The sequence below is a fragment of the Prionailurus bengalensis genome, chromosome D2, assembly GCF_016509475.1.
Source record: "Prionailurus bengalensis isolate Pbe53 chromosome D2, Fcat_Pben_1.1_paternal_pri, whole genome shotgun sequence".
NCBI classification, from domain to species: domain Eukaryota; kingdom Metazoa; phylum Chordata; class Mammalia; order Carnivora; family Felidae; genus Prionailurus; species Prionailurus bengalensis.
The window spans coordinates 62,108,076-62,118,215 of NC_057351.1; the positions used below are offsets into that span (position 1 = coordinate 62,108,076).

Sequence of the window (10,140 nt, forward strand, 5' to 3'; positions counted from 1 at the left end):
AATGAAAAAGTTAATACAGAATTCCAGCAGTGCATCAGAATACAATTAAACACTTCTGTAGTGTGATAAAAACAAAGGGTGAAGTTCGGCCCCAAAACCAATATCATGCTTCAAGGGGAAACACTAGAAACCTTCGTGTTTAAGTCAGTGCAAGATAAGGATGTCTTCTTTTATCTCTCTCTCTCTTTGTTTAACTTGTCAATTTGGAGTGTGATTGGTTTCAGGTATTAAAATCCTGACTATGATTTTGTATGTGTTTGAGATTACTAGAGGTTTAAACAAATAGGGGGGTTATTTTCTTCAAACAAGAAGTCTGTATGTGGGTGGCTGCTTTGGTTGAATGCTTTGATAGTTTAGGGTCGGGTCAAAAGTAAGGTACATATTGGAAAACCATCCTCCAAGGCCGCTTTCCCCAATTTAGACTCTCAATGATAAAGTGTGAGAATGATGGTTGCCCCACATCCTTTCCAGCACTGGCACTTTCCTAACTTACATTAGTGTGCTTCTTTTATGGGTGAAAAAGATATCTGAATGTGTTGATGTGCATTTCTTTAATTAGGAGTGAGGCTGAACAGAACAGGGTTATTGGCCGTTTTTATTTCTTCATTTGTAAATAGTCAGTTGTAACTTTACTCATTTTTCTGCTGGTCTGTTTTTCGTGTGTGTGTGTGTGTGTGTGTGTGTGTGTCTGTGTGTGTGTGAAGGTAAATGGAACTGTTTTCATAATCTCAGGTCGTACATGTGGCTTCAAATTCCGCATTTATAGGTGACTTGTGACCAACACCAGGCCAACTGCTGGGCACATACTGTACTTCACAGTCAAGAACATTGAAAAAAAAATCCAGACAAAAATGGGGACAGATTTCCTGTTCACCCCCAGCTGTGATTATCCCAGTATGTGGAATAACATACACAACAATGGGAGAGACAGGAAGCCAACGCTAGTCACAGACAGAGTGATGGATGGTAAAAAAACCCAGCATTTTCCTTGATTTGGTCGCTCTCTTGCCATCATAAATTCACCTTTGCGTGCAGTTTCAAGAGATAATAACAAGTTGGTTTACAGAGCATTTCACTGGAATAGGCTGCTTTGCTGAGATGAGACCTTAGGAGTGTCCGTTGAACAGGAAGGATGATTTACATCTGGCTATTTCTTTCCCAGAGAAAAGAGGAAATTTCCTTGTGCTGGGAATCCCCCCGCTCTTCTAGGAGTGTTGGAAACAGCAGGTTAAAGATTATCTGTCAAAAAAAGTGAAGCCCAGAGAAACTGGGTCATATACTCAAGGTCAAATTATTGTTTAGTGACAGTATAATAATAGGTAAAACTCATACTATGTGGTTATACTATTGCTTTAAGCACTTTACATATAACACCTCATTTAATTCTCATAATAACCACACACAGAAGGTATCATTAGCATTCCCATTTAACAGATGAAGAAATTGAAGCCCAAAGAGGCTAAGCAACTTGCTTGAGGTCACACAGCTAGTAAGTGGCAGAGCCGGGATTTAAATCAGGCACTATGGCTCCAGAATCTTGACCTTAACTACTACCTTGTATCTTTCTGTTCGAAGTAAATCCCCTTCAAATGTACAACTGATGGGGTTTTGGGGTGATGGTGGGGTTTGGAGCCAATGGCCAAGAAAGAATTCTTGAAGATGTGTTTGGTGCAAAAAAAGGTGATTTTATTAAAGCATGGGGACAGGACCTGTGGGCAGAAAGAGCTGCACTGGGGTTGTGGAGGGTGAATGATTATATACCTTCAGGTTGGGAGGGGATTAGGGACAGCGTAAGTCTAAGGAATTTTGGAAGCAAGGTTTACAGGACCTTGAGGGGCTAGCTGTTGTTAGGAAAATGTCATTTATTATTGCTTAGTAAAATCTCAGTCCTGAGACCCTTCAGATGTGTATCAGGGGGCCATAAGCTTGGAGTATGATTGCCAGCATATATCTTGGGGAAGTTGAGATATAGGAAGCGTCCAAAGGAATTCTTATATGTTAAAGTAGATGTACAGGATCCTGGGGAGTCGGGATAATGTTAAGCCAAGATTCCCTTTTGCCCCTAGCAACGGGTCATCTTTGAGGCAGCTGCGCCCCTAGAGGGAGGTCACTCTGCCTGTTTCAAGGACTAGTCAATGGGCTGTAGGCAGTAAGGGAATTTAATTTTTCATTTGCCTTTGTTTCTCACGTCACCATGGCAAGCACTTAAACCCCCTTACATCTTGATGAAGGTGATATTAGGGCTCCAGAAAACGGAGTCTATATGCTTCTGGAGATTAGGCTATGGATAAGATTGCCTTTTTCTTGCAGTTTACTAAGTTATCTTGCACTTTTCTAAGTTTACTAACTAAACTGAAGGAAACTCCTGTCCTGCATGACTGTGATATCTGCCAGTCAACCATTTGGTTTCTTTTCTTTTCCTTGTTCTTGGGCAGCCAGGAGTGCGGGAGGAATATCACACATATCCCACCTATGGGGGTGGGAGTGGGGGTAGGGAGGTGCTGTTAGTCTATACTTTTCCCTCAGCTTGCCTTATGCTCCCTCATCGCTACACTGAATTTCTCCAAGAATGATATTACAATAGTATTTAAACATTTTTCAAGCTTTTTTGAAAATACATTTTCCCTTAGAACCCAATATATTCACACATAAAAGTGTGTTATAATTGAAAGGCAAATTCCTTAAAAACAATATGCTTACTACATGTGACAAACTCTGGTATATTCCCTCTTCGTTCTCTACCCATCTCTTACCCTTATTTGAAAATGAAAAGGCAGGCCACAAATTACTAATGAGTCATGATCCACAGTAAGAAAAGAAATGCTTCTTTCTTTCTTTTTTAAAAAAGATTTTTATTCTTAAGTAATCTCTACACTCAGTGTAGAGGGCTTGAACTCACAACCCTGACATCAAGAGTTGCACGCTCCACCGACTGAGCCAGCCGGGTGCCCCATGTCATGAAAGCTGGTGGTGGTTTATACATGTTAAATTTCCAACCACACATAGCACTTGGAGTAAGGAAAACTGTCAGATAATTTCTATCAGACTTATTTCTGGTCAGTAGGTATTCATTGAGCTTCCTGTAGTTAATGTCTAAAGATGGTACACTGGGACTTTAAAACAAATCACCAGGCTGTATAACCTTAGGAAAACCTGTCTTCATTCATTCATTTATCCATTCATTCATTCAATAAATATTTGAGCACGTACTATATGCCAGGCATTGTGCTAAATCAGGACTTGGCAATACTGGCTGGCAGGCCAACTCCAGAGTGCCACCTGTTTCCGTAAATAAAGTTTTACTGGTTCAAAACCATGCCCATTCATTTTTGTATTGTCTGTGGCTGCTTTTGCACTACAAAAGCACAGTTGGATATGGAGATCATGTGGCCTATGAAGTCCACAATATTTCTTAATCTGGTCCTTTACAGAAAAAGTACACAGACTCTGTTGCTAGATTCTAAAATACAGTGTTATTTTAGACTGGTCTCTGCTGTCCTGGAGGTTTGAATTGTCCTGCTTGACTTCAGCTGGGTTTCAGTCACCTTGGGGCGGGGGGTGGGGAGGGGTTTGAGGCTTTCTGCCTCCCTCCCATTGCTGCCTCTGAGAACACCTGTTCACAGTAGATGCTCCATAGTCATTTTCTACTGCTGAAATTATTCAGTAGATTTGGCAGCAAATATTGGAAAGAAAGAAACATACCTCCAGGGTAGAAAGGAGAGTTTATTCCTTTAACATAACAAATAGTTTCATTTTATAGATGCCTATCTGCTGCTATGAGAAGCTAGTCGTCAACTTTTATTGAGTATCTACTGTGCATTTGGCCCTCTGGAGAAGAAAAAAGACTTGGTTCAAACTTTGGCCCTTGTGTTAAGGATAGGGAGATAAAGGAGATAAATGTATTTTATTGTAATCCTTAATACTTCTGTTTGGGGACCTGGTGCATACCTGAAGATGATTTTGGTTTACTACCTTAGAATCGCAAATGTTTGTATTCCAATACCTTTTAACTTCGCTTAGTCACTAGTTACTCCCGAGAGTAATTGCTCTATGCCTGAGTGGATAAGCTAATCCTATTTTTAATTCCTTCCTTCATCAAACTTTCTATTTTGACTGTCTCTTATGGGTCAGCACCATAGATATACTTAAAGACTGGTCCTTCTAGTCTGGTGGGAAAGACCGAAATAAACACATGGTTACACTATTGTGTATTGACAGAATGACACACAGGTTTTCTAGCAACACAGAGGAGGGGTACCTAACTAGGGAAGACTTCCTGGAGGAGGTGACACCGAGCTGAGTTTTAAAAAGGCTAACTGGGGGCGGCTGGGTAGCTCAGTCGGTTGAGTGTCCAACTTTGACTCAGGTCATGATCTCATGGTTGGTGGGTTCAAGCCCCACATAGGGCTTCACGCTGTCAGAGCAGAGCCTGCTTCAGATTCTTCATCTCCCTCTCTCTCTGCCCCTCCGTGGGTTGTGCTGTCTCTCTCTTTTTCTCAAAAATAAATATTGAAAAAAAAAAGTTAAAAAAAAAAAAAAAGAACAGGCTAACTGGACAAAGAAGGAGACATAGGATATTCCTGACATGGGAGTGGAGACTTTACCCATGACAATGGGTAAAGTCTAGAGATGTTTGAAAATATGGTGTTTTCAGGGAAGAGCAGAAATAAGACAAGGGATTTGTGCTTTGATGTTTTAAAGGAATTATTTATTTACTTATTCACTCATTAATTTATTTCATTTATTTATTCATTTGTAGTGGGAACAGGTTGTGTGGAGCTACTCAGTCTTTTTGAATAATCCGGTTAGCTGGTGACTTTGTGTAAGTCCTCCCTGGTTCTAGGAAGAACACCAAACTGCAGTCTTGGCCTGGCCTCTCCAGCAAGAGCACCAACTGAATGAACCAGTCATACCCAAAAGTAATCCGACTGGGAGAAGCACAGTTGCTGTTAAGCCAATGAAATGCAAGGCAGGTTGGATAACTGCGTGGTTGTGACACTGTCATCCCCTTCTGGTAAAAATCATCGCCTGCAATGGCAGATCGCCCACTGCTTCCACTTCATGGCCAATCTTTCAATCTTCCTGATAAATGTGCCCCAGCTTTGTAGCCTCCTCCAGTATCAAGAGTGGAGTTTGTATGGAGATCCTTCGGGAACCGATGTCAAATGCTCAACAAATGTTCTGTTAAGTTTGGTCTGCAGCAGGCTGGAAAAGGAGCAGATTAAAGGAATAAAATATGGCCCGCACAGTCTTGGAGAGCACCAGCCAGCTGGGACTCTGTTCTGTCATCTAAGGTGAGCAGGGGGTCGGCTGATAAATGTCAACAATTTTCTGTAACACGTGGGCTTTTAATCTTCCCAACAGCCCGGGGGAGAAATGTTAGATATGATGACAGGGGCAGTTTTTGCCATGTTGTTTGGGGCCCCAAATGCAGTTTTGATACTAAATTCAAGCGACATCGCAAGAATGCCTGCATAAACAGGATTTGTGTTGATCGGGACTTTTGGGTTTTTGGGGGTATAAGCAATGGAAACTAACTCTGTCTAGTTTAAACAAATGAAGTCAGTTTGTTAGGAGGTTGTATCTAGCAAGACTCAAGAGTGTGGGTGTTCCCAGGCCTCCCCAGGGAGTTACCAGGCTCTGAAGAGGCATCAACAACCAGGGAGGCTCCTTCCCCCAACGCTCCCTTCTCTTGGGCCTGTGGATTCTTCCCCACGTTCATTTGCTTTATTCTTCCCTCTGTTCAGCCTACCTTTCTCTGCCTCTCCTGGGATTCACATACTCAGTTCCAGGCCCCAGCAATGAGTGGCTTGCAACTCTTGACCCCATTTATAAATCCCCAGGAAAAATAATGGGATTGACCTCAGGTGGATCAGGTCTCTACCCTACCCTTCAGCTATGGCCCAGGGAGTCAGATAGGGCCATCTATAACATTTTGGCATCAGGAAGGAACATACTTCCTGGGGGGAGTTACTAGTCTCAGAGAAAGGAATTGTGGGCTGTGTGGACTCCCTCCAAATTGGCTCCAGGACCTCTCTGATCCCTTGCAGGAGCAGGTTTCCTTTAGGGCACAGTCGCTTTGCATCGTAGGCTGGGACTTTCCATGCAGAGCCACATCTCAGTGTTTCTGCTTTTCTGGAGCTCTACAATGTATCTTCACTGGGTGCTACTAAAGAAGTGAGTGCTATGTACAGAAAGCTGTTCTTATTATGAGTCACAACACACCGCTTAGAAATCCTAGCAGGGTGCCATAGGAAGCACTTATATCCAGGTTTAAACAAAGAGCTTTGCAGAGGTATTACAGTTCATGATCATATATTCAAGTTATCTGGCAGAGTGAATGGATGTGTTCTTGGCTGCCCCTGGTCTTTGAGTTTGCAGCCATGCCTCTGTTATTCTTCCAAACCTCCACCATTCACCTACCCTCTTCTCAACATTAGTGTCCACTGGCCCCTGAGAGGGACCGCACCATCCCTATAGCAGGACTTTTACATTCTTGCCTTGGTATGTGCCCAATGCTACTTCCCATACTTGGGATTCCTTCTATTTTCTTCCATGACTCTCTGAGCCATCTGTATCATTTAAGGTCAAGGTCAAGGGCCATGTCTACCATGTAGCTTTTCCTAATATGCTATCCTTCACTGTTCTTCCTTATTTTAGAGCTCATTCAATAGACACTTACTTAATAGTTGTAAACTGAGAGGAGTGATGGCCATTTATATTGGTTTTTTCATCTGCCATAATAAAGTACCACTGACTTGGGTGGCTTAAAGAGAAATTTATTTGCTCACTGTTCTGGAGGCTAGGAGACCAAGGTAAAGGTGTCAGTGGGTTTGGTTTCTCCTGTGGCCTCTCTGCTTGGCTTGCAGATGCCCTTCTTCACTATGTCTTTCCTCTGTGTACATGCATCCCTGGTGTCTCTTTGTGTGTCCAAATTTCTTCTTCTTGTAATGACACAATTCAGACTGTATTAGGCCCACCCTAATGGCCTTATTTTAACTCACAAAGCCCTCATCTCCAGATACAGTGACATTCTGAGATAGTGAGGCTATAGCTTCAACATACGAGTTTTAGGGGGACACAGTTCAGCCTACAATACCAATGGAGACAGGGCTGAACAAGATATACATGTACCTTGCCTTCTTGTTTGATAGCTTGTAGAGAAGACAGATCTTAAGCAACCATTTCCATGAACACATGATGAACTACCATTGTGAGAGGGTCCAAGAAGTCGAACACATGGTACTTGCAAAGGTAATCTGGTGTTGAAGGATGGTCAGGAAATCTCTCCCCGAGGAAGTGAAATCTGCAGGAGGGGTGGACGGGAGTTAGCCAGGTGAAGAGGGATGGTTGAGTATTCCAGACAGAAAGATCAACCTCTGTGAACTCCAAGCGGTGGGAAAGAACATGACATACAGGGAACTGAAAGAAGCCATTGGGGCAAGAAGTGAGCGGTGGGAGAAGGCACCAGAAGGTCAAAGGGGTCAGATGACACTGGATATTATATTCCGACATCCTCATTTCAGTGCTTACCACATCCCGCCTTGGAGTGTTTTACAATTTTTTTTGTGTGGGGGAGGGGGTGCCATGTGTGTTTTGCTTCTCCTTATGCTCCCTTGGGAGGAGATCCTCGATTCAACTCCTTTTATATTCTCCACAGTAGGCAGCATAAGGCTGGGCACATAGTAGAGGCTCAGTAAATAAATTAAGTGGATGTAATGAGTAATGAAATTGATAGAAGCACTCTTACTTGTCTAAATTAGGGGCTGACCCAATCTTGGTGGATGAGCGTCTCCTGGAGGCTTTAAAAGGTGAGAACTTTTGGTAGTGTGATGCCACCTAGTGTTCCTTTTTATTACAACAACAAAGGGGAACAGGGTCTTCAGGAATCTGGAAAATTGGAAATGAAGCACTTTCTTTCATCAGCATACACTAATTTGTCCAACCACCCATCCTCTCATCCATTAATCCATCCAAGTTGATGTCACCTGCATCTCTTTCCTGTGAGTTGAATGTGTCATGTTCCTTTCCACCTCCTGTGGTTCCCTGATTTCCTTTGTTAAGGTCTTTTTGTCCTTATATTCTAAATAATGCTCTCAGGTATCAGTGTCTAGACTGACCCAGCACCCATAGTGCTCGCTGTTGGCATGGCATGTTCTAAATTATGCCATCATATTGTGTTGGGATTACTTGTAGATGGTCTTTTCTCTCTTCCCCCCCAAAGCCAGATTGTGAATGCAAAGGGCAGTGACTCTGTCTTAGTTGGCTCTGTGGTTCCTCTAGCCAGCCTTGTACTTACAATGCAGCAGGTGCTTTAAAGAAGTGTTTTCTGGATTGAATTTCTGTCACCTTGGCAGGCCATCTGCTTGTAAAATAATCCTTCAGAAGATTCTTGGGAAATGGGAAGACATATAGCACTACAACTGATACCAATACAAGATATGGGTGGCCAGGGCCCTCTAGGTCTTTCTTTGTTATGTACCTTCAGGAATGTTATGGAGTCTCTCTGGATCACGATGGTATCACCACCTGTTAGTCCCAGCGTGTGATTGGATCTCCTGTAAACACACAAAGTAGCCTGAGCCCTGTTGCCTACCCTGTGTTCTCATTTCCATTAGCTTGGCTTGCAGTTTGGTTCAGCCTGATCCTCCAGCTTCAGCTGCCACTTCTCCCATTGCCTCCACAGTGCATTATGCCTCTGCCATATTATGTCCTTTTTTGTCTACCAGATATACAGTCTCTGTTCATGAATGAGATACAATTATACAAATGTGAATTTTCCCCAAGTTAAATCATAAATTCATTAATGTTCCAGTTAAGATTTCTCATGAGGAACTTGAAAACATCCTGAAAATTATATGGGTTGATGGAGGTTCATGATTAGCCAGTGACGTTTTGACAGAAGAAGTAGGAGTGGGGGACTTGCCCTCAATCATGATGTCTGGCTATAAAACCATCATGATAAAACCTTGTGGTACTAGCACAGGAGGAAACCACAGAGCTCAGTGCAGAACTGTCTATATTTGGGAACCAAGATGTTGAAAATGGGCTCACTCCTCTGAGAAAAAAAAAATCGGATCCTTACCTCACACCATACGCAAAAGTAAGATGGGCTCAAGAACTGAATGCTAACAAGTAAAACTATGACACTAATGTAAGAAAATGATAGACAATACCTTTATGACCTTGGGGTTGAGAAGGACTTCTTAAATCATACTGGAAAAGCATGTAAAAAGTAAAACACACACACACACAATGAAGGGCTACAAAATGAAGGATTATTGTTTTACAAAGGACATGGCAAGCAAAGTTTTCAGTCTTTGAAAGCAGATTAATGTCCAGATTAATGTACAAAAACCTCTTGCAAATCAAATGAAAAAGAAAAAGAGCAACTGAAATATAGGTAAAGGCTATAAATAGACAATTCACAGAAGGGAATCCCAAGTGGCTTATAGATGTATGAAGAAATGTTCAATTTCACTAGGAGTCAGAGAAACGCAGAGTAAAGCAAAAATATGTTGACATTACTTCCATGATAATTGACAGAATTTAGAAAATTGGCTGATTAGATGAGTCAGTATTTGTAAGGCACTTAGAAGAGTATTTGACACTTGGTAAACACTATGTGAGTGTTTATGAATAAACAAACTACAGTGTGCTGGTAAGGATGAGAGTAGGGCCAGAAACCCTCACACTGTGCACTGGAGGATAGTGTAGAGCAATAATTCTGGTGTGCCATCTAGCAGTACTTGAAGTTAAGTACCCAGGGCTCCTAGCAGGCTACTGGGCACCTTTATGCCATTGGAAAACAGTGTCTACCACTGGGCAAATGAATTTGAAAGAGGAATACCCTCTCAATAGTAATAGCCTCTCAGGTTCGTGACTTGACTAGGGAACAGAGCTTTTGGGGGAAGAAAAGGGCATATCTTCCTTCAGCAGGGCACATGACATAGGAAAGCTGTTTTCCAGCTCCCATTGGTGCTTGGCTGGATGTCTTTGTGCAGGACAAGTTGCATAACCAAATGTGAATTGCCCTGTACATCCACTATAACTTACCAACCTCATTTTTAGGCATATGTTGCCGAGGAATTACACATGGGTCCACAAGAGACCATGGACGAGGATGATTATCACTGAGAG

General features: G+C 42.3%; 1 long non-coding RNA gene across 1 annotated transcript; it reads right to left on the reverse strand.

Annotated features, from left to right (window-relative positions):
• Nucleotides 1-4,929: 4,929 nt before the first annotated feature.
• Nucleotides 4,930-8,046, reverse strand: LOC122493225. Its single transcript, XR_006299846.1, has 3 exons — nt 7,751-8,046; nt 7,135-7,306; nt 4,930-5,205 (listed from the first exon to the last, which is right to left on the reverse strand). It is a non-coding gene; the product is annotated as an uncharacterized LOC122493225 (long non-coding RNA).
• Between the last annotated feature and the right edge of the window lie 2,094 nt (nt 8,047-10,140).